The following is a 26,371-nucleotide window of genomic DNA, read 5'->3' on the forward strand; positions in this document are numbered from 1 at the left end:
TTACAAGGGTACATGTGAAATTTACTAGGTGTAGAATATAAATGTCTTAACACAATAACTAAGAAAATACCACGAAGGCTATGATAGCCAGTTTGACGTAAACATTTTAAATTGTATATAAAACCAGCACATTGTACCCCACGATTGCATTAATGTACAGAGCTATGATTTAAAAAAAAAAAAACTAAATAAAATTTTAAAAAAGAGTTTAAGAAATGAAATTTCAAGAGTTTAAAAGTTTCACTAACCTGAGCTCAGAGTGCAGGACGGTGACACACCCGGTGCCTCCTGAGATGAGCTGTGGGGTTCTCTCCTCTCCCCTGCTGAGGCTTGGCTGTAGCTTTGTCAGCATCACTGTCTGTGGGCCCTCAGCCTCTTCTTTATCAGAGAATCCTGGGGAGTGGAATTTGATAGATTTGCTCATTAGTCTCCTAGATTACTGAGGTTGATTTGACTGTGTTTTCTTTCCCTCATTGTGCATATGAATCAAATTGTTAGAATACATCTCAGCAAATCCTTTTCCTATATGCTGGACAGATGGAGAATGCCATTGTGTGGGAAGTGCAAGGCAATAAATTTCACATGTCACCACATTGGCCCATCTCTCTACTTTTTATTTTAGATTGATATGAGGGTCCAAATGTTTAGGTTATATTATTTTCATTTGTAAGGTAAAGTTCAAGTTGTAGTTAAGCCCTTCACCTGGGGGCCTGCTGAGCCCCCTCACATTGTGTATATTAGGTGATATCCCACCACAACCCCCTTCCTCCCCCTCCCCTTTTTTATCTCTCCCCTCCCCCTCCCTAATACTTGTGTTTTTATCTCATGCAGGTGTGTGGTTGTTTATCTATTGGTTTCATATTACTATTGAGTACATTGGAGACTTTCCCCTCCCATTCTTGAGCTACTTTACTAAGAATATGTTTAAATGACATCTAGGTAAACACAAAAGATGTAATGTCTCCATGGTATACATATACCACAATTGGTTAATCCATTCATGCGTTGATGGGCACTTGGGTTGTTTCCATGTCTTGGAAATTGTGAATTCATATGCAATAAACATTCTGGTGAAAATGTCAAAAAAAAAAAAAATTTTTTTTTTTCACTAGATGAGGTCAATGGCAGATTTGAGATGGTGAAATAAAAAAGTAAACTCGCCTGGAAATCATCAGCATTATCCTGTTAACCTATCCTCCCCAAATGGAAGAATCTTGAAAGGATCAAGACAAAAGCACCACATCTAACATGCAGATGAACAACAACATGAATCACAGCAACTTCTCATAGGAAAGTAGGATGGAAGGCAATCCATGACATATTTAATGTCTTGGAAAAAGAAAACTATCAAACATGAATTACATACTTAGTGTAACTGTCCTTCAAAGATAAAAGTGAAATGAAAACATTACTAAAAATATCTACATATATGTGCTTTTAAAGTATATATATTTTCTTCTTTATGTTCTTTAACAATCATGTATAACTGTTTTAAGAATAAACTGTAACATTGTATTGTCAAGCTGATATCATTTATGTGAGGTTGAGATACTGTGTTATAGCATGGAATACATTTTACTGGAATTAAATCAGTATTAATTTGAGGTAAGCAGTGGTATTTCAACATGTATATTATAATCTTGAGAGCAATTCTAAAATTATTAAAAAGTTGTTAAATGTTAAGGAATTAAAATGGTATACTAATAAATATATTTTATATTTTACTTTTTTGTCTTTTAATAAACTAGCTTGATAGAATTTTTTTTAAAAAATTAAACAAATAGTAGATATAAGACAAATAGAAAAAAATAGCAAGTAGGGCAGAGCCTGAACCCCAGTGGGTGGGGCACCAGCTGCATACACCCAGGCTGGGGGGTTCGAACCTGGCCCAGGCCAGCTAAACAACAGTGACAACTGCAACGAAAAAATAGCCAGGCGTTGTGGTGGGTGCCTATAGTCCCAGCTACTGGGGAGGCTGAGCCAAGAGAATAACTTAAGCCTAAGAGTTTGAGGTTGCTGTGAGCTGTGACACCACAGCACTCTACTCAGGGCAATAGCTTGAGACTCTGTCTCAAAAAAAAAAAAAAAATAGCAAATAGATTAGACAGACCTAATCTGAACCATTTCAATATGAATTGATTAACCACTCAAATTTCGTGTACAAAATAGAGATTATCAGACTGAATTTAAAAAAGATCCAACTATATACTATCTATGAATTATGGACTTTAAATTCAAATAGAAATTCAAATTCAAATACAATTTAAATGTAAGTATAAATAAGTTAAAAGTTTTAAAAAGGTATATCATAAAAACAGTAACTGTAAATGAGTTGGAGTGGCTATTTTTAGGTGATACAAAATAAACATGAAAACAAAGACTAATATTGGAGACAAATAGGGACATTTTATAACAATAAATGTAACAATGCACTCATAGAAAATAATATTCATAAATAGTTAAGCACTGTAGGTGGGATTAAAAACTAATACAGCCTTTTTGGAAAAAGGTACAGAAAATCCTCAAAGAGCTAAAAGTAGACCTTCCATTTGATTCTTTATCCCATTAGTAGGTATCTACCCAGAAGGAAAAACAGTAAGTCACTTTATCATAAGGACATCTTCCTCGAACATTTATAGCAGCTTGAATCACAATGGCTAAGATGTGGAAACAACCCAAGTGCCCATCAACTCATAAATGGATTAGTAACCTGTAACATATGTACACCATGGATTAATATTCAGCCATAACAAAGATGGACACTTTGTATCTTTTGTATTTACCTGGACGGATTTGGAGAATATTCTCTTAAGTATCTTACAAATGGAAAAACAAGCATCTCATGTAGTCCATACTATTTTGAAACTAGTAGATCAACAACTACAGGCCCACATGAGAGAAAAACACAATTAAATTGAAGAAGGGTGAGGGGGAAGAGAGGGGGGAAGGGTGGTAAGTTCCCACCTAACGGGTCCAGGGTAGGGGTATATGGCACACTACCTGGGTAAAGGGCTCAACTACAACTCTGGCTTTACCCTACAAATGCAAACAATGGGACCTAATCATGTATATACTCTTATTAATCCAAAATTTAAAAACAATTTTTAAATAACAAATGTATATACACTTAAGTCTCAAAAATGCATGAAGCAAAACTAAAAGAAATAAAAAATATAAAGATAATTCAACAGTCATAGTTGTTAAATACTTCTGCCTCAGTAATGGATAGGACAAGTAGACAGAGAATTGGTAAGGTTATAGAATGAAACAACTCTCTTAACCAGCACAACCTACAAGCATACTTAGAACACCCTAACCCATAATAGTTTTTCAGGCACAAATAAATATAAATGCTATTAGCTGAGCATTGTGGCAGGCACCTCTAGTCCCAGCTACTTGGAAGGCTGAGGCCAGAGGATCGCTTGAGTCCAAGAGTTTGATGTTGCTATGAGCTATGACACTATGGAGATCTACCAAGTGTGACTGAGTGAGACTGTCTCAAAACAAACAAACAACAACAAAAAAAAAAACCCTAGCACGATGAGAATAAATTATATGATAAACTATAAACAAGTCTCAATATGGTTAAAAGAATCAAAAGCATGGAAAGCATTTTTTGACCACACTAGAATTAGATATCAAAACCAGAAATTAATCTAGGAAATCCTAACACATTGGAGACAAAATAATGCACGACTAAATTACCATGGATCAAGAACAAATTATAAAAACTTTGAAATATACGAAAATAAAAACATAAACTATTAAGGTGTTGAACATTTCTTCTACAAAGAAAGGAAAGGGACTAAAATCAGTAATCTAAGTTTCCAACTTAAGATGTCAGAAAAAATTAGAGCAAATCAAACCCAGATAAGTAGAATGAATAAAATAATAAAAACCACCCTAGGGATCAATAAAACTTCTTTAAATATAGATACAATATGCGAAAAATATTTAATTTAAAAGGTGAACAAAATTGATAAACATTTACCCTGACATATCAAGAAAAAAGAGAGAAGAAAGAAAACACAATTATAAATATTAAAAATGAAAGCAGGGTAATATAACCACGGGTAGCACCTATTAACGCATATGGAAAACTATAAAGCATTGCTGAGAAAAACTGAAGATCTCAGTAAATAGATATACATATCACGTAATGGGTCAGATGGTTTAATAGCGCTAGCATCATGATTTATCCTACATTGATATTTAGATTGAATATAACTCCAAACATAATCCTAGCAGAATTTTTGAGAGAAATCCAGATTCTTAAAAAATATACAGAAAACCAAAGGGTCAATGATAGCAACAAAAATTTTGAAAAAGACAAGTTAAAGTATATATACACAGATTTCAAATTCTATAAAACTATAGAAAAAAGACTGTGCTGTTATCTTAAGAATAGATAATGGATAAGAATAAATAAATGGAAAAGAACAGAGCATTTATAAATAGACCTACACATATGTCCAATTAGTTTTCTAAAAAGGCGACTGGGGTGGCACTTGTGGCTCAAGGAGTAGGGCTCCGGTCCCATATACCAGAGGTAGTGGGTTCAAACCTGGCCCCAGCCAAAAACTGCAAAAAAAAAAAAAGGAGCCTGGAAATTCAATGGAAAACAGTAGTATTTCCAACAAATGATGCTGGAAAAATTAGATGTTCATGTACAAAGAAAAACAAAAAGAACAAAACTTATCTCAATTTTAACATCAAGACATACACAAAATTTCCTAAAAATGGATGACAGATTTAGTTATAAAACATAAAATAATAAACCCAAGAGAATGTACAAAAATGTTATAAGCTGGGTAGGTGAAATTTTCTCACGGAGTACATAAAAAGCAGGAATTATTAAAATAATTGATAATTTGAATTTTATAAAAATTAAAACATTTTGCCCTTGAAAGACACAATTAACAAAATAAAAAGGTGGGCCAAAGGTTAAGTAAATATATTCAATGGGGTTACTTTATGTAGAAAATAATGAGAACACATACAACTGAATAATAAAAAGAGAATTCTTTAAAAAAAAGTGGGCAAATGATCTGAATAGACACTTCACTACAGAAGACGCACAAACAGCAAGAAAACACAGTGAAGATGCTCAACATCACTGTCCATCAAGGAAGCGTGAGTTAAAACTACAATGAAATATCACCAAACTCCACCAGAAAATCCCAAATTAAAAAAATAAAAAAAAAAAACTCATGCTATCAAGTGTTGGCAAAAATGTTGAAAACTATCACACCCATAAAATGATGTTTAGAATGTAAAATGGTGGAGCCATTTGGAAAACATTCTAGAAGTTTTATTTAAAACCCTTTTTAAATACCCAGTATACAACTAGCAATTCCACTCCCAGGCATCAAAACAAGAGGATAATGAAAGTATTGTGCAGAAATCCTTACATGTGAGTATTCATAGCAGAAATATTCGTAATAGCTGAAAACTGGAAACAATAAAATGTCCATCACAGGTTAATGGATAAACAAACTATGAACGCACACAGGGATGGGCCAAATCAATAATAAGAAATAATGAGCATTTGGGGATCTCACCTAATGTGCACAATGAAGGGTACATTTCCAAACAGCTAGGGGTATACTATAAATGCCTTACCACAAAAAAAAAAAAAGTGAGGTGATGGTTAGGTTAACCAGTTTGATTTAAGCATTCCACATTGTATATCAAATCATCACATGGTACCCCATAAATGTTATGATTTAATAAAAGTTAAATTTACAAAAAAAGAAAATTAATGAGCTTTTTGTAGGAAGAGGGAGAGTGAGAAGTTAAAAGCCCAAGGGAAGAGAGAGCAGCCTGGCAAAGGCTAGATAGTAGGAGCTGTGGTCTTTATTTCACAACCACTGGCAATCCAGCAGGAAGAAAGAGAAAGGTGCAAATACCTCTATCTCACTTTCTTCCTTCTGCTGGTTTTCAGTGGGTGATTTCTTTTGGTTGAACTCCACTAGAGGACAGAGATGTATGGATGCCCACACAGGCCAGACCCCAGGGCACAAAGTGGTGTGAATACTGTAGAAACTGGATACACGGGGACCAACCCCAGATAACCTGCATAGGCACACTCCCGCAGGAAGCAGGCATGTAATTTTCAAAACCTTACATGGGAGGGCCAGGCACGGTGCCTCACACCTGTAATCCCAGCACTCTGGGAGGCCAAGGTGGGCGGATTGCCTGAGCTCACAGGTTTGGGATCAGCCTGAGCCAAAGTGAGACCTGGTCTCTAAAAATAGCTGGACATCGTGGCAGGCACCTGTAGTCCCAGCTGCTTAGGAGGCCGAGGCAAGAGAACCGCTTGAGGCCAAGAGTTTGAGGTTGCTGTGAGCTGTGAGGCCACGTCACTCTACCTAGGGCAACAAAGTGAGACTCTGTCTCAAAAAAAAACTTACCTGAGGTAATTTTATAATGCACAGTAACAGCCTCCAAAATATAGGAAATACTTAGAAACTCAGAATGTGTATAAAAATCTGTATACAATTATGCTTGTTGAAGAACTGTTAATTATAAAATATTTGAAATATTTCAACATCAAATATGTGTAAATAATATCAGTAAATATGCATGCTTGGCAAAAAGAATTTAATGACATAGAAAACTGCTTATGAGAATTGTTAAATTTAGGAAGCAGGAAACAAAACTATGTACACAGTACTCCAGCACCCTGTGGGCAGAGCTTTGTTCATTCCCGCACTTTCAGCATTTAGAGCAATATATATGCTATGTGCAAATATATGCACATAAGATAATATTAAGGAGCATAGATCAAAATGTTAACAGGGGTTCTCTCTGGATAGTAGAATTGAGGGTGATGTTTCATTTTCACTTTGCACTACTTTATATTCTTACTTTTAAAATTCTCCTCTTTTATGATAAAAAGAAATAATTAAAACCTTTTCCAAATTTTGAAGTGTCATTATAGGAGCCCTATAAAAGCCTACAGGATTCTGTTTCATCCCATTGAGGTCAAGCCCTACCGGGGGAAATCCACTAGGGAAATCTAGACAAGGAGACTAAAATCTCAGGAAAAATAATAAAACATTCACTCATACTTCCATTAGCTTTGGGAGCAACTGTAATATTTGTGCTCTTTTGATAATTATAATTCCACATTTCCTGGGGTTGTCATGAGTCATCTTATGTCATAATAGGAGCCTTAGCCTTGAGTCTCTTTTCTATAAAAAGTATAAAATAGTTCACAATGATGGGAGCGAACTACCTTTTAGAGCAGTTAAAGATTGTTAATGAAACCATCATAAACATTGAAGGATAAAGGTTAGGAACTCAAAGGAGTCATAGAAACCAAGTGCAAAATTTTTCATTTTATCATACAGATTTGGAAAATGAGATTTAGAAGTGTAAGCAATCTTCCCTATTATCATGATACAGATGGGACAACAATCTCGGTCTGCTGAGTCCTGGTCTAGTATTTCAGTACTTGGGATATATAAAAACCATTGTCAATAAAACAATTCAAATCCCCACTCATGTCAACCTCATTGAAACAAAAGAGTTATGTAAGAGTGAAGAAACTAAGTTGAAGTGGCCATTTAGAATGAATTTTCTGTGTGCATGGGTTCTAATTCAAAATCATTGATATATATATCAGTCACCAGTTTTGAAGGATGCTTGGGAATTTTTGGTTTCCTCAAAGGCACCTGAGGGGTCAAATCCAACCAGGAGACAGAAACCACACATGATTTAAATAGGAGAATTTTAATATAACATTATTAAGATATGATAAGGAATAGCTGTATGATGTAAACAGAAATCTTAAAGGGCACTGTATATCTGAGACAGAGCACCCAAGAAAGGGCGAAGTTGGTAAGGAAATGCTCTCTGCAAGCCTGAGGTTTGGACCTCCTTAGAGAAGGCGTGAAAGCAGGCCAGTGATTGCACTCAAGTTTATGGAGGTGGTGGGAGGGGAATTGAAGATACCAGTCAAAGGATACAAATCAGACTGGCGTCTCATTAGATGGAGTAGTAAGTTTCAGAGCTCTATTGTAGAACATGGTGACCAAAGTTAATAATAATGCATTGTATACTTGAAAATTGCTAAGAGAATAGATTTTAAATGTGAGGTGATGGATGTGTTGAGTAGATTTATGCAACTATTCCATAATGTGTATACATCAAAACATCACTTTGTACACCATGAATATATAATTTTTATTGGTCAATTAAATGATATGAATTAAACACAATAAATATATAAATAAGTTTAAAATGTATGAAGGCATTTATTCGCTAAATGTTTAAGGTGAACAAATGTTATTTAATATATACATATAAATATATGTGTTATATATATTTATGTTAATATATATCATATAATTTTAAAATAACAAATGTTATTTAATGTATATATAAATATATATGTCATATATTTATGTTTATATATATCATATCACTTTTAAATAACATTTGATCACTTTAAACATTTAGCTGAATAAATGCCTTCATACATATATATATGTATCTGTTTAAAATTAGTAAATAGGACCTTAAAACTTCTATGTTGAATTTTAAAGCTTAAGAAAAATTAAGCTTTTGAAATTTGTAACTTAAAGTTTAATTTTAATTTTAATAAATAAATCTCAAAAAAGAAAATTTTAAAAAATATTTGCTCATATTATATATGATTATTCTTAAAATTATATTAATTTTAACTGAATAAAGCATCTTAAACAAAATGAAAAAAGAAAAAATGACAAAAGTGCTAACATTCTGATGTGCAATTCAATTTTATTTTGCACATTTGAATTCAATAAACACAATCAAAAGTTAAAACAGCACAATTCTTACCTTAAAATTGTGTTGTTCTTTTTATACCAATACTGAAATCGCTGTATTTCTAACATTTCTTATTGTGCAGAAATTCTACTTCTCCACAATTCTGCTCTGCTTCTGTGTGTGACATTTTTATATTTTACATATAACTGAGATCAGGCAGTAATTGTCTTTCTATGTCTGGCTTATTGGCAGCATAATGTAGTCCATGTTCACTCAGATTGTCACCAATGACAAAACTTCCCTCCTTTTCAATATTGAAAAGTATTCCACTGTGTATACGTATCACATTTTCCTTACCCATTCATTTTTCAATGGACATTTAGGTTATTGCAAAGAATGCTTCAATGAGTTTGAGAGTCCACATGTCTTGTGATCCTGTTTTCAATTGGTTTGAATACATACCCAGAAGTAGGACTGTTGGTTCATATGGAAGTGAGTTCATATTTTTTGAGGAACTTCCATACTATTTTTCATAATGGTTGTGCTAATTTACATTCCCACTAATAATGTACAAGAGTTCCCTTTCCTCTATGTACCGATCAACATTTACCTCTCATCTTTTTGATAATCACCATTCCAACATGTGTGGGGTGATATCTTCTTGTGGCTTTAATTTGCATTTCCCTAATCATTAGAGATACTGAGCATTTTTTCATATACAGTAGAACCTCCTTACATTGGCCACCTCCCTACGTTGATGACCTCATTAAAATCACCTAATTTTCATAGACCAGAAATGCACTACGTGTATCAGTACAGTAGGCCTGGGCCCTTATGTTCACCACCTCCATATGTTGACCAGTTTACTATAGCCCCTTAGGTGGTCAACTTACAGAGATTCTACTGTACTTGTCTAGCCATTTGTAGATTTTCCTAGAAAAAATGTCTATTCTGGTCTCTTGCGTATTTTTTAATCACATTGTTTTCCTGCTTTAGGTTGTCTGAGCTTCTTATGTATTTTGTATATTAATCTTTATCAGATGGATTACTTGCAAACTCTCTCCTTTCACATAAATTTTATTTCTATTTGTCTTTCTATCCTTGAGTATTTATATAGAATTATCTGAATTGGGGGACATCAAATATTAATAATAGTCATTCCTGTGTAGTGAAAATTAATGGGAGAGTCTACATTTTACAATTTTTCTGTTTTGTCTTAATAATTTTATAAAAATAACAGAATTATTAATCATAAAAGTTCATTAATCATTTAAGCATCCATTTTGAAATCTTCTCTTATACTATTTAAACTGAAGAAACAGATTTGGGTAATAATATTTTACCCCATGTTTCATAGTTGCACAAAACTCTTAAGAGTTATGAAATTTCACACTTATTACTATAAAAAGAACAAGAATGGGAAATACCAATATTGGAAGTTAATCATATGCATCAAAATACGAGATTATCCATAGTCTTAACTTTATTCTATTTTGGAATTATTTTTCAAGGCAAGTATAAATTTCATATTTTATTGCCTTATGAAAGAGTAGATAAACAATAGAGAACTATATTAACATTCTTGAAAAGAAAGTAAATCACATATAGATTAAAAGCAAAGAAATATTCCTAAAACAGTACCAGAAAAAATTTTCACATGTATCAGCATTTCATGTGGTTTTTGTTTTTGTTAATGGTAATACTCAGAATACTCACTGAATTTGCTCACCTGGTTAATATTTACCTTGCAATTATCTCTGCAGGCACCATCTCTTGTAAACACTGCATTAGTCCAAGTGATTGTACCTCTATGCCACCCCATCTATAGTCCTGTAAGATGAATTATCTTTATACTAAATAATGCATTTTTGTGGGAAGGGCCCAGCAGTCTGTGTTTTAAGACTTTCAGGAAATTCTGATAGATGCTAGTTTGAGAGCACTAGTCTACTGTTTCTCTAATAGAAGATGAGCTCTGTAAGGGCAGGAACTTGTACCATTCACTGTTGTATCCCTGAATCCAAACATCATGCCTGGCACACAGTACATGTTCCTTGAAGGCTCATTTTAACAAAGAGTCTACAGACAATGAAAACAGTAGGTAAACTTTATAGTATGCTCATTATGTTTCAGGCACTGTACTAAGCATCTCAAATGTTCTTTATGTAATTCAATATGCCTAGGGGATGTAGGGTCTCCATTATTACACATCAAAAACATAAGGCACAAAAAATTAGGAAACTTCCTAAATAGACACAATTAAAAAATAGCAGAATCAAGGGAAAATCTCAGTCAGTCTATATTTAGGGCTCAGCCCTTAAACATGAAATTATATAGACTCACAAGAGGACACAGAATAATTAGTTGGATAATTTTTCGTCATTAGGTATCCATATTTATTGGTGTATCTGTGCCTCTTGTGTTAGTTATTGGTAAATTTATGACATTTTGGCCCACAAAGAATATTTTATATGTAGACTTCCACTGATGACTTTAAACAATTAAACGGGTGTGGATTCACTCATAGGCATTTTAGAGATCTGCCTGAACGATTTCCTAGTAAAGATTCAGTTCTACTTTCTAACTTACTACAAAACCCTTTTTGAGTTTTGGGCTCACAGCAAAATCCTACAGATACTAAGAATCTGTTGAAATATTTTGACTTGGTTCTTAATCACTGTAGGATAAATTTTATCTCAAAGGGACAGTGTGACAAAGCCAATGTGTTCCTCATCAGATACTTTAGCAGGTACGGCTCAGATAAAGGAAATATGAGCGTGTTTTATACATCGCATTACTTGAAATTTAAGCTGTTAAATATAAATTTATCACAATATTTAAGAAAAAGAGACCATAAATTATCAAAGTCTGAAATGGCCATTTTCATAACGTAAGTTTACCTTTATGGACACATGAATATAACAGAGTATTTTGTTGCAGTGGAATCAGAACAAAAAGTACTCAGGTTGCTTAACAACCGCACTTTAATCACTTCTACTGAATTTTCCTTGGGGGCATGCCTAATACTTGAGTTCTACAAAGGCTGAAATTTCTATGTGTAAAATTATGTCAATTTATTTTCATTTTGAAAAAATTGCCATTACCCCCAATTCCTTAAAATGACAAAATCCCAACAGATTAAACCATTTAATATCTATTGCTGGAACATCTCAGAGCACAACAAAGATTTAGTTGAGTAATTCAAATTACCACGAGGCTAATTACCATTTTTATCTTCATTATGTGAGCTGACTACAGCACTTCTGACTTCCATCATTTCTTTTGGTGTTCTGGCAAAACCGCCAGCCTGCAGGTGCTCTGACTGTGGCTCCTGGAATTCTGCCTGATCTCCATCTTTGCAAGTTGACATTGAAGCCAGAAAACACATCAGGTTGTGCTGCTGCTGACTACGGCAACCTCGCTTAGTCCAATCATCTGTGACAGTACAACATGTCTATCAACAGCTGCCAGGCAGCCTTATAGGAGGGTCAGTTTGAAGCAAGTTTGAACCCATCATGTCTTAAGGTATTGGCCATGTAAAGAAATTAATCAAGTGAAGAAAAGGGTGTTAAAGAAGATTAAAAGCAATGCAAATTGTCAAACACGTAAGGCAAAAAAAGAAATTGGTCAGAAGGTATATAAATACTGTTTTCCTTACTTTAGCCAGTGTATCCTAGCTGAATAATTAAAGAGGAAAAAGCCCTCTACAGACCTATTACCATGTCTGTCTATCATTCATTGTCAAAGGAAGAATTGTAGAAATATGAAAAAAAAATGATTCTCCAATTGATCTCTATGGCAACATATGGCAGGATTCTCTGCATGAAGAGGAGTCACTCTCCTGATTTCTTGACAGGCTCACTCTGAGGTTCATGTATCATCTGTCAGAGGCTATGCAGATAAAAACACAGGCTGTGTGCTGAATCACTCAAAGAATGAGTCTATAAGTCAGCATCTGTTAATTATATGCTTGTATTTCCTAGCAGCTCTCTCATTACTCTAAAGGGAAACCAGCCCTGAGAGCTAACTCTTTGGATCTTGTCTAAGCTTTACAGGCAGATAACGGGGCACTCACAGATGAGCAAGCCCACAGAAACTGGAAAAGGACAATCACATATTGAGGTCGCTACTTTGGGCGAAAACAGTTAAACCAGTAAATAAACAAAAACATGAATGTTTAAAATTCCAAATAATTTATCACTTATTTATCTAGTAACTTCTTCTTCTCTTCAAAAAAAAGTTTCAGGTGCCATGGCATGCAGAAGTCTAAGATTCCCGAGCCCCTGGCATACACGGCCTCTGCAACACTCTCCCCTCAGTGGGAAGGACTTGTACATAGAATACTATTGCCCTAATTAGGTTACTAATCATTTGACTTCCAATTAATCAAAACAGAGATTATTTTTAGGTAGATTTGACCTAATCAGGTGAGTCCTTTAAAAGAAAGTGAAGTGCCACCTCCCCCTGGCCTTGAAGACACAGCCTCATGAATTAATTCCACAGCTGCAAGGAAGCAAATTCTGCCAACAACTATGTGAACTTCCAAGAAGATTTCTAGCCCCAGATGTGATCTCAGCTCTGACAACTTGTTTGCAGCATTTTCAGAACTTAAGCAGAAGACCCAGCTAACCTTGTCCAAACTCCTGATATGCAGAAATATATTTATGTTGTTTTAAGCTACTGAGTTTGTTATAATCTGCTATACATAAATAAAAAAGAAAAACTTAGTGCTCAAAATTTATCTCTTGAAGGAGTCTTTCTTATATCTTAAATACATTTTTGTATATGGAATGTTCCCCTTTGATGATGCTTCAGAATCATATTCCTCACAGATTAACTGAATTCTGTTTCTAATTCTTATTGTTTTCCGTGTGTCACACTCCAAATGCCCTATAAAATTCTGATTTTTCCCAGACAAATTTCAAATTCTCTGGCTTTGTTTTTATTTTTTCCATCATTGGGCAAAATTTCTCCTGGAGTCAAATGGAAACTAGAGAAAATTAAGTTTCTCCATTCAATCAATGTTGTCTTCCTAACATTAAGAAAAAGGTAAACCTTTTTTTTAAATAATCATTTTTGAATTTACAGTTATACAAAAATTTGAAAATGTAGGTTTGATTCTTAAAGAAAGCTAAAGGTAAAATTCAGAATTTTAAACAAAAGTCTTCAGATGCAAATTGACTTAAACACAGAAAGCAGAATCAATGACTCGAGAGCCACGTTTTCTATTACGCCAGACAAATCCAGAAAGAATCAAGGGTTCAATCAAATTTGATACAAAAGAGTGAAGGCCAGTGAGAGAAATATGTTTCTTTTATAAACTTAGGAGTACTCAGGTGTAGATCGTATCAAGTGCTTCTTACCTCACAAAGAACTGTTAATTTTGACTCAACAGATCTCATACAAAATGGCTTCATATAAATCATGTAATGATAATCAAGAATTGTTGAACCCTCAGAATGTGGGAATCACTTTGCTGATAATGTAGATATATTATTGCATTTCTTCTTCAAAACACATACGTTAGCAAGAGGATTATCTTTTTATCACTCATAACATGAAATGATAATAACAAGTATTATAGAATGGCACTCTGGGCTCCAAACCATTGATCTCTCTTTGGGGGCGTTTGCGGGGAGGGACAATTCTACAGTTCATAACAGTAAAAATTAAATTAGGTCAGGTAAGTGAAAGAGAATGTTCCGCCCTGGGAAGGGAAGGAGCAGCTGGAGGAAGTAGAGGCAAGCTAGGAGCTCACAGATCTCTCTGAGTTTTCATTGCCTGTCTTAGAAAGGATTCTTTAACAGTGTGCTTGAATCTTGTGTGTAGAACGGCAGGTGCTTAGACTCAATTCCACATTCTTACTTCCCATGTGCTTTGTAATCAAAGCCAAATAATAGGGAATATTTGATTTTCATAGATTTTCACTAACATATGATGGCAAAAATATATAAACACACAAAAATTATAAATCCAGATATTTAAGATTTCTAAATTTAATAATTAGGAATTTTTTTTCCATTTGTTGCTTTCCTTTCATAGTGAGTAATAAAGGACAAAATAGAACTTAAAGCATTTCTTTTGTAGCTGCCTTGTCGGCTGCAGCAGGCGTTCTGGACCAGGGCTGTTTCAGGGGTAACATCGCTACACAATATCTACTCCACATGAACACTCACTTCCTACAGTCTCCTATCCTCAGATGCCCCAAGTGACTACCAGAGTAAATAATTTTACTATTTAAAAGACAAAATGAATCATTCCAGATATATGGTCTGCTAAATCATGATAGCTGTTTCAAATATTTTAAATATTATCTTGAGAAAAAGGAATTAGGGTGTTACTGTGTGGTTCCAAGAAACAGAATCAAGTGTGAAGTTGGATGGAAACATCAAGAAAGCTTTCCAATGTAGGGGTTAGTTAGGCTGAGTTCCTCAACAACGAAGGCATCAAACCACAGGTAGATAAGCAGTTCCCAAGAGATCCAAAAAGCCAACCAGCAGTTAACCTTTCATTTAAATACCTTCACTTCTCCTAACACCACACACGATGTCTTAGAACATCTGGTCATTGAATAAATATAAATAGGAAAAAGTTAATGTGTATGAAATGTTAGTTTCCATTTATATTTATATTTTCAGCACAATAAGTCAATGATATAGTTTTATACTATAGCATTCCACAATCCTATATAGAGTAATAGCACATAAAAAATACATAATAGATGGAACAACAGAGAATAGACATCTCTTTATGAAATGGAAATGCACAGGTAATTCTTTATTTCCTGTGACTATATACTCTCCAGAATGTATCTAGGCAACCATTCTAATAAGCTAAGGGACAGCCTCTGATTTTGGTGGATAGATGGATGTGTGATTAACTACACACTGGACGAGCTTTTCCTCATGCTTATATGTGACTCTCTAATTCCACAATGTCAAACTTGTGGTATGTTACAAGGTAAAGGAAACGAGGATAAAGAATGCCAACTCCTAAGAAGGAGAAAAACTTGCAGAATTTGCTCAATATATAATTTACAAAGTGTCATAAAATTCAAAATACCTCCTTTGACTTCGGAGGGTTGTGGGTTATGAACTACTTGCACCATGGAAAAAGCATGAGGTTTATTTGCATAGAGCAATAGCCTAGAAAGATCTGTACTTGCTCATACTGTTTAGAAGCAGTTGCTCCGGGATCTCCTGTTTCTCTAGACTTGCCACAGTTTCAGACACCCACCCTACTGTGCAGTTAGACTGTCCTGCAAGGCTGGCTTCCTCTTGCCTGACCGTGCTACTGAGCTTTCTGAGATGTGCATCTAAACACAGAACCGTCACATGTGTCCATCCTTCCTTAGAACAAACTTCTGAAAAGTCACAGAGAAACTGCCCTATGTTACCATTTCTCCATTTAAGAGACTTGGAAATCTTTTGACATTAGTACCATGGGATCGTGCCTGGTCTTGCTAAGATCACTCATCTCACTGACATTCATAAGAATCTCTCTAGTGTGGAAAGAGGCCACCAGAAAACCTGCTTGATAACAAATCTGGAAATGCAGAATTGAAGACACCACTGAAATGATTTCCACATGTTTTAAAGTCAGGAACATGCAATTGTGAAATTAAATAATTCAAACTCAAAGCTGTTGGAACTTAAAATTACTCTAAGCCTTAAGAGGAATATGGCTATGGCATGGCATGAGTCATGTAGCAGTTACAACTTCTGCTTTTTCCCTGTAAATGAAATGACCAAGTGGTGCCAGAGATAAATTAGAAATGACCAAGTGGTGCCAGAGATAAGACCCCTCAGAACATTACTCCCCCTTGAAGAATGTTAAAGCAATCTTCCTTGGATTGTAGCAAGCTATATTAATCAAACTGTTGTAATGTACATACTGGCCTTGTACAGAAAATGTTGCAACTCTGCTAAAATTGTTTCTGACTATTTAACTGAAACCTTAACTCCGTCACTTTGGAGTACTGAGCCCATCCATTTGGAGTCAACGTTTCCAGGGTGGCTGTCCCCAAGCTTTGCACTCTAATAAGTCCTATTTTCTGAATCTTATGGTTTAAGGTTGACACACAATATATAATTCATAGTTCCTTTTTTAACAACAATAGAAAATTTGTTCTTTTAGAGGGAGACGTTCCCTGGTTCTCAGCTCTCAGTGTCAAGGATGAGCACTTGTGCCTGACCACAACAGGGTGATCATAAACACAAAGCAATCACCATCAACATACATTTATTGTAGAATAAAACCACACAAACTACAAGGGAAATGCATCTCAAGAGCGAGACAGGTCCGTCTCCATGACAGGAAAAGAGACCCCGAGTCTGAACGCGCACCATCTTGTGTAGGCTAACCAAGCTGTCCACTTTGTTCTTCCTCTCCCCTGGAAGGATTGGCTATTGCCTTCCACCTTTGGGGTAACTGACAGGTTGGGGTTACATAACAAACTTCTTAACATGTATGTGTTTTCCCAAAGCTGGGTGGGAGAGGTGTAGAAATAAGGGGGAGGACCAGGAGTCCCCAGGCATCATGAGTTGGCATATCAAGTGGAAAGAAGCACAAGGGGGCAAATCGGCATTCAACAATTCACTCAAGGGCATTCAAGTGGAGGGAGGCAGAAGGGGGCGGATCGAAGTCTCACCAGAGTAAGGAGGGCTTCAGAGAACAGAATGGCCTGCACAGACGGAGGAACAGAGGAGGCCAGCCCTGCACAGACTATTAGAGTGAGGCAAGGGCAAGAAAGCCCTCCTGGACTGTCGCAGCAGTGAAAGCCCAACACTGGACTTTGAAGCCAGAGTAAGGAGAATATCTGTGTAAGCAATGATGGAATAGCAGCTCAGATCAATTTATTAGAGTTAGGGTAAATGTCTGCATAAATACTATGAACCAGTGTTGAAAGGAGGCAAGAGATTGGTCATATGTGGGAGGATTTATCAAATAATTAAATATGTTGAGGGTAATGTGAGAAATTGTTGGAGTAGAGCTATATAAATATAGGTTTGGATTATAATTGGAGATACCACTATAAATTCATAGATACCAAAATATACAGATGGATTTAAAAATAAAAATAGACACCAATGACACTGTGTATACCCAGGCACATATACTCCCTAGCTCTGTCCAGTAAGAGGCCTACGTACAGTGACACCCCAGTGACACCCCATCACCTGCATTTGGCTTATAATTTTATTCTTCAATAAAAGGAACCACACCTCTTTAGAGAAATGACTAATCCAAGGCTACAGAAGAGAATGTAGAGGACAAATTCAGGACATGTTTCTGAGAATAAGCTAAGGGGGTGCTCCAGACTGATGGGCTACACCAAAGGAGCACAGAAACCAGCTTGACAAGGCTTCATTGATCAAATCTGAAACAATTTGGTCATAAATATAAATACATGGTGGTAGCAAATTAAAACTGATGTACAAAATCAGAATTCAGGAGCACATATTGATATTAATGAATTTAAAATTAAAAGATATTTATTTAGATTCAAAGTATCACTGAACCAAACACTTATAAATCACAGATGAGAAAAGGGATTTTATCGTGAACATGCTACTCAGATATCAAATTAGAAAATGAGCCAAAACAATAATAATAATAATAATAACTATCTATTATGTGACAGGATGCAATGAGTAAATACAGGATCTTTTTTTTTTTTTTGCATTCCTTGGAAAGATAAACACTATCTAACCTAAATCTAACTATCCAGAAATACCAGATAAACATTCTACAAAATAAATTTTTTGTAATCTTCAAAAGCGTCAGTGTTATGAAGGTCAAGGGAAGACTGGAGGACAGTTTTAGATTAAAGAAAGTGGGCGGCGCCTGTGGCTCAGTCGGTAGGGCGCTGGCCCCATATACCGAGGGTGGCGGGTTCAAACCCGGCCCCCGCCAAACTGCAACCAAAAAATAGCCGGGCGTTGTGGGGGGCGCCTGTAGTCCCAGCTGCTTGGGAGGCTGAAGCAAGAGAATCGCTTAAGCCCAGGAGTTGGAGGTTTCTGTGAGCTGTGTGAGGCCACGGCACTCTACCGAGGGCCATAAAGTGAGACTCTGTCTCTACAAAAAAAAGAAAAGAAAGCTAAAGTGGCTTGATACCAAAATGCAAAGAGTTGGGCCAGGCTCGGTGGCTCATACCTGTAATCCCAGCACTCCTGGAGGCTGAGGAAGGTGGATTGCTTGAGCTCAGGAGTTTGAGACCAGCCTGAGCAAGACCAAGAAGCCATTTCTACTGAAAATAGGAAAAATAGCCAAAAAAATAGCCTGGCATGTTACTGTCATGGCTTGTGCCTGTTATCTCAGCTACTACGGAGGCAGAGGCAGGAGGATCACTTGAACCCAGGAGTTTGAGATTGCTGTGAGCTATGATAACACCACGGCACTCTAGCCTGAAGCAACAGAGTGAGACTCTGACTCAAAAAAAAAGAAATGACTCATTCTACATTGATAATTTTTCTATAAAGACCATTAGTAGGACAATTGGTAAAATTTGGATGGAATTTGAGGACTATGGGGTAGCAATATTTAAATGCCAATCTTCTGATTTTGATGGTCGCATTAAGAAAATGTAAGAATACCCTTGTTTGTATAAAACATGCAAAGTTTTTAAGTGTGACAAAGTATTCTGTGGCAATGTGTTTTTAAATGATTCTGGAAAAAATAATTATTTCTACTGTTCTTGAACATTTTCCTTCAAAGAAAAAAATAATTAAATAATAGAATTTTATAACTATGTTGCCTTCCAGATTATAAATAATGAAGACTCAAGTACTGGTGGTCAGGAAACACTAAAAGCATCAGGCATGCTGGAATGATGAAGTTGTTAAACTTTCATGGAAGTTGAACTTGGATGGTATGTCAGTGGAAAGGAATGGACTGATGGAGGTAATACCTCAGGCACTCAAGAGGCTCATACCAAGAATGTTGGATTGCATGGCTGGTGGTAGGTACTATGATTGCAATGAATAAAGGTTAAAGCCACGGGTAATTATCAATTTAAGACCAAGTAAGAAAGTCAGGGACAGACTCCAGCAAAATATTACAATCTTGTCCCAGGGCCATGTTAACTCTCCCCTGCTTAGGAACAGCACAATACAAAGAGAAGGCTATCTGAGTATCTCACAGAATCATGTTAGTCTACTGTGCAGTGGAGAACTTGCACATCATGTAAAAACCAATTCCTGGCATGTTACTAGGCCACAGTGGAGAATCTAATGATGGAGGCTTATGACTGGGGGCAGGATTCTAGTAGACTCACCATGGATGCCCATAGGAAGCGACTCATGGGCAGTTGATAGTGGGAGGAAAAGGCCATTCCCCTGTGAACGATGGGTTAGCACAGTATATCAGTGCAGTCCCAAAAGGACTGCTATTAAAATGTAGCCTGACTCCGGGTACCTCTGAAGGACAGAGGCGGAGAGAAATCCTCCAGGGAGCAGGGACAGCAATATGAATGGACTTGGACCCCTGGGCTGTGAAATAGTTTATCTGGGTGGCCAGAGTCCTGGGATGAAAAGACTGGGATGTTAGAGACAAGGATTTCTGGAGTGGATACAGCATGAAGATTTGTGTCACGTGTTAATGGCCATCAGGGAGCACCCCCATAGAAGGGAGGCACACCCAGTTGATGTCAGCCAGCCTCTGCCGCTGGCCGCAGCAGAGCTTGCATCATGAGCTTACAAAAGCGGTAGCAATGGTGGTGGGGAGGGAAGCTATGCATGGGCCCAGTTGCAAATACCACTCAGCATGACTGATTTAGGTACTAATGCTAGTAAGTGTCAAACCTCCTTGCAATAGAGACTAATGCTACATCCCAGATAACACACTATTCTTTAACGAGTCAAACTAGGCACTTGGTGGCAAGTTGACTATGTTGGACAACCTCCATCCTGGGAAGGGCATCTATTCACATTGCTGAGGTGAAGATGTATCGTGGAGATGGTTTGTCTCAACCATCAACACTGTCCAAGTTCTCACTGAGTTTTTCATCTACTCACATGGTATCTATAACACCATCTTGTCTTAAACAAAAGAGTCTACTTGATAAAAAGCTGGTGTGGCAATAGTCCTGTGGCCCTGGGATCCACTCATTTCATCCAATGCCAAACTAGTCAGAGATGACAAATTAAAGAACAAGACAGCATTCTGAAGGTATGGAAGCACCAGCCGAAGGTAAAACACACTGCAAAGAGGACGCAATAACCCCACGATGCGATATTCCTCAAATCAAAGGTCACTGTGTGGGGCTGCATCTCCAACAGGTAAAAATATCTGGGGAACCAAGGTTAGAAGGAGAAGTAGGCCACTGACTGTTACTCAAGTAACCCTGTAGGATTCTCTGAACTTCCCAACTTTTAACCTTCTAACCTCTGTGGATTTTGAGGTTCTTGTTCCCAGGGTAAATGCTTCAAAAAGAAAACACAATAATGTTCAATTAAACTTTAAGCTATGATGGCCACATGGTTCCTTTTGCCAAGAGAATACAATGTAAAGAAAAACTAATGACCTTGGCAAAACAGTGAGACAGTTGATCCTGATCATGGTAGGCCACAGAACTACTGTTACACAATTGTTACCTAGTGTAATGCTCTAACATGTTGGTACCTTCATAACGCCTGTGGAACGTAACTGAGCACTTACCCTTCCTCTAGCTCTGCCTAACATAGCCAAATACTTACCTCCCTCTGAAACTCTGCTTACCTAACTGTGCTTATCTTTAAGAAGGAGGATCCCTGGCATCCTTGGGACCAGACCTTTCAGAACTGGCTGAGATCTAAGTTGATGGTCCACTGTGACCTCTAGACACCCCAACTTAATTATAATCTAATTTACATGATAAAAGATACTCCCACTGGTACCAGGACAGTTGACGATCACCATGATGACACCCAAAGAGACAACGAAAGGGCGAGAAACTCTCCACACATTTCAGAAAAGACATGAGTTCCACCCTCTTCTTTTAATACTCATTCTTTCACTAAAAGGAACTCTATATTTTAACCCCCCTCACCTCTCACATATAAGAAGTTGATTTGCAGCCCATGATCCTGCTTCTCCACTCCTCAGCCAATCAAATAATCCTGAACACATACCTTCAGTTTCCCACACTGGCTTCCCCCTGACCAAATGGGAAAGGATCCCATCTCTGGGGAAAACTCAATTATCTCATTAACACAGTGGGGGCAGGTGATTCACAGGGACATCTCCAGGGACTACCCTGCTTGATTTTGAGGATAAATGGGCAAGCACAAGAGGAGAGTGTCATAGCCCTGAGGGACAAGGATTTGGGTCCACCTGATACTTAAGCCATCTAGCCCAGAATAAGCACTGTTGGTGAAGAAAAGACTTTAGAATGCATAGTAGAGAAGGGAGAGGATGAGAGCTGTCAGATGCAGGGCCAAGTCTGGCTGCAAGCACCAGGGTTGTGGTTTCATTCTACTGACCTTCCTCTTTTGAGATTCTTCAGGAAATGTTAGTATAAGGAGTAAATGATAGTGAGTGGGGAGCCAGTCTTTTCCTGAACTTTTGGATGTGTTGGTCATTGATGGATGAAAGACAACTCCCTCTCCAGGAATTTTCTCCATCTCTGGGGAAGTCTATATTCATTAATTGGTGGAGGAAAATATAAAGGCCTATGCCTTATATATGTGCAGATGTGCCTTTGGGAGGTCATTAGGTTCAGATGATGTCATGAGGATGGATCCCATTGATGGATCCATCCATGAGGACGGAATTTGTGTCATAAAAGAGAAAGAGACTAAATATCCCTATCTTTCTTTCTCTCTCTCTCTCTTTCTCCTCTCTCTCCATTCTCTCCCCTCTCTCATATGGCCTTTGAAAAGGCTGTAGACCAGAAGAACCCAACCAAGCTAGCACCATGATCTGAAACTTTCAGCCTCCAGAACTGTGAGATATAATACCATCCAGGCTATGGGATTCTGTCTTTGTGGCTGAGACTACTGGCTTGGGCACTGACACAGGGTCCTACTGGATAGGATGTATGTCATTCATATAGGTTGAAGAAGAGATACAACTATTTTTTAAATTCTCAGGTTCCATCCAGTATCATTCCTTAGAATCCTGTAGAACAAAATAATAAATAATAACGAGAGAGAAGAAGATCAGAAGCCAGAGGGAAAGTGGATGGAGGAGCAGGGGCATCACCTACTTATGTTGGAGACCTAATACATGCTCTACTGTGGTATCTTCACTTATTTAATCATATTTCATTCTCAACAACCACACAAAGAAATTATTCCAATTTCACAATGATAGAAAATGTAACCACATGTGGAACCTAAGAGTTTGGGTCGAGGAGCAGGGACTGAATTGAGAAGTACACAGGGCAGGGCAGGATCCAGAATCCACTCCGATCTCACCCCCATGTCACCCCATGGAGGGATCTGGTTAGAGGAAGCCTCCTGGCTCCCCTCATCACGCAACCCCATCAGATCATGCCTTATTACCCTTTCACTACAAAACCTGCCCCAGTTTACATGGGGGGAAACATATCTGAGCCTGACTCCTTTTCCCTTATTCAGATGCTTGGCAGTAAACCTTGATCACCATAAAAGCCTTGCACTTTGGTGTTTACCTTTCCACTGTGTGTGGGAAAATGAACCCAATTCAGTTCGGTAACACATTCTTCACTAATTCATATTTTTAACAGAACTAATCTAGGTAGGTATAAGAGCTACTGTTAGTACCAGCCTGGCTTACGTCAAAACACTAAGTAAGGCATTTTGGGTTTCAAATTTTCTATAAAATGATTATCACACCACTTCCAAAACCATGGACACTTATATTAGTACAAATTAACAAATATTAATATAAATTCTCTTAAGTGGTATAACCAAGTATGTCTAAACTGCTATTTAGAGGAGAGGGAAAGCAGCCAGTAACCATTTCACTATGGCAATTTCTCTTAAATTTGGCCTCACAAGAAGATGCATTTGAATTAGAAGAGAGATGTTTAGAGCCCTGTTCTAAAAGAGGCATTTAAGTTACTTAGATACCATTGCCTAAATCTACGGATGACAGATAAATAGTAGGACACAGTTTTTTGAGAAAGATATGCTATAAAGTTGTGTAACAATTGGAAGACAGCACCAAACAGGACACGATCTATTTCCTTGTTAGCACTGTCAATGTTAGGAGAAGCCATAAAGAATCAAACATGGGGGTTTCAAGGTAGATGCATCAAAACTCAGCCCAGGACTCCCAGACTTCAAAATAACAGAATTTGACAGCAAAGAAATTACTGATGTTGTCTTCAGGCAAACACCCAAAACAGAAAAAATTTAATTCTCTCTAGAACCTTGAGAGGCCTGAGAATCCTGCTCTTAGTAATCGTCACTAGTATACTAGCCAATTACATACAAGGAGATAGAAACAACTTATTCTAGAAGAGAAGCACTCTATGTATTTCAACATTAATTCTTCCAAGAAGCTGAGAAGACTTTCAAATGTTGTCTGACATGTCTTCATATTCCCCTGGGAGTGAGGCAAGCATAAGTAAATAGACATGACCTCCATTGCTCTTAAAGTCAGATAACTTTTGCCTCTTTTTCCAAAATATTCATATACTATCTATTTCTTTTTCTCAAATAAGTTTCTAGTCTGTGTTTTAGGGGAAAAATAACCAAAGTTGTAAATAAGGCAAAGAGAAGAGTTTTAAATTTTTTTTGATGTTATACTGGAACATTTTCTAACAAGACTTCCCGAGGGCCATCTTATTCTCTTATGGAATGTAATTTTGATTTAGAATTCACAGTTGATTAGAACTCACATGTCTTATGAGGCTATAAAGTTAGAGGTTGATTAATAGAAAAGGAACCAGGTATGATTTTTTTTTTCTATGTTAGAGAAGATAACCTCCAAAGGTTATAGTTTTATTTCCCCATAGGATATTAGTGTGTTTCAGATTGAACTAGGCAATCTTATTCCAGATTTCTTTTCCATTGACCTTATAAATCGGAATTTCTCATATCCTCCTAGAATCAGTTTTTTCATCCTGTAGGTTCCTATATTACTATAATGAGTTCAAGACAATGTTGACAGAGGCTACTCATATATTATTTTTCAACAATTTGGGAATCATGCATTGAATGAACCTATGCTTAAATATCTTTCCTACATGTTTTCTTTATATCATATTTAACTTGAATTAAAGGCAATGGTTTGAATGAAGCTCAAATTAACACAGTAATAACAGCAATCATATCCTGGGTATCAGGAAACAAGACTTATGCTTCTTGATACTTTATCCAGGGGTTTGAAAATTATAGGTTATGAATATTTTTATGTAAAGATTTAAGAAGTCCAAGATCAGCTAAATCAACTAAACTGCTCCCTTGAAACAGCACTATACTCTGTCTTGCAAAGGCTGGTCATATCTCTGCATATTTTCATAGTCCCTAATGAAGTAAGGTTAATTTATTGCAAAATTTTAGCAAAGTTTAGTAACTCAATCTATGACAGAATCTCTGTAAGACGATAAGGATTTGTCTTGGCGCTCATAGAACAGTGGTTACAGTGCCAGCCACATACACCGAAATTGGCAGGTTCAATCCTGGCCTGGACCAGCTAACCAACAATGACAACTACAACAAAAAATAGCCAGGTATCATGCCTGACACCTATAGTCCCAGCTACTCGGAAGCTGAGACAAGAGAATCGCTTAAGCCCAAGAGTTTGAGGTTACTGTGAGCTGTGATGCCATAGCACCCTACCAAGGGCAATGTAGTGAGACTCTGTCTCAAAAAAAAAAAAAAAAAAAATTTACTCTATGCCAGAATCCCAAAGTCTGAGTATCTTGTTCTCCCAATAGACTTGTGCATGTTTTTAGCTCAATTTAACAAACATTGTGACTGGTAATGGAAAACCAGGAAGAATCAGGCCATAGGGCATGATCTTGCAGGCCACAGACTTCAGTGCAGCCATTAACTATTTCATACGTAGATGTGAAGTGCCTTCTAAGTGCCCTTGAGATAAGCAGTAAATACTTTTTCTTTGTTTTACTGACCATACTTTTCAGAAAAATAAAAATGAGAGACAAAAATATATGCATAAACAAAGTCAGCTGTTGATAAGTACTACGAAGAAAAATTAAGGAGAGTACAAAGGATGAAAACTCTTATTTTATGTATGGTTGAGGTATATGTCTGTGGCAGCAGGGAATGTTCTCTAAACAATTTTACATTTAAGCCAGGACCAGAATGAAGTGAGGAGACAGTGTTGTTGTTAATTTATATTAGTTCACAACACATGATAATATAAACATCCATTCTTAATTTCCTTTTTATTAATTTTTATTTAAACAACCATTTTTATAAGAACATTTAAGAAAATTCTAAAATTATGTAAACCCCTGTAAAGTGAAGAATGGGAGATACATCATCTACCTAAAACAGAATTTATATCGTAACATAATCTAAAACCGATTTTAAAAGGTAAAAATAAATGAATTTTTGTCTTCTTTAATTATGTAAATAGCTAACTACACAGCAAAGGATGATAATTTCTATCTCCTAAGCAAGAATCTTTTATTCCTAAAATAAAAGCCAAAACAATTCTATTGTTCTTGTTAAATTTCTCAAAATCA

Source organism: Nycticebus coucang, chromosome 17, assembly GCF_027406575.1.
Source record: "Nycticebus coucang isolate mNycCou1 chromosome 17, mNycCou1.pri, whole genome shotgun sequence".
NCBI lineage: Eukaryota > Metazoa > Chordata > Mammalia > Primates > Lorisidae > Nycticebus > Nycticebus coucang.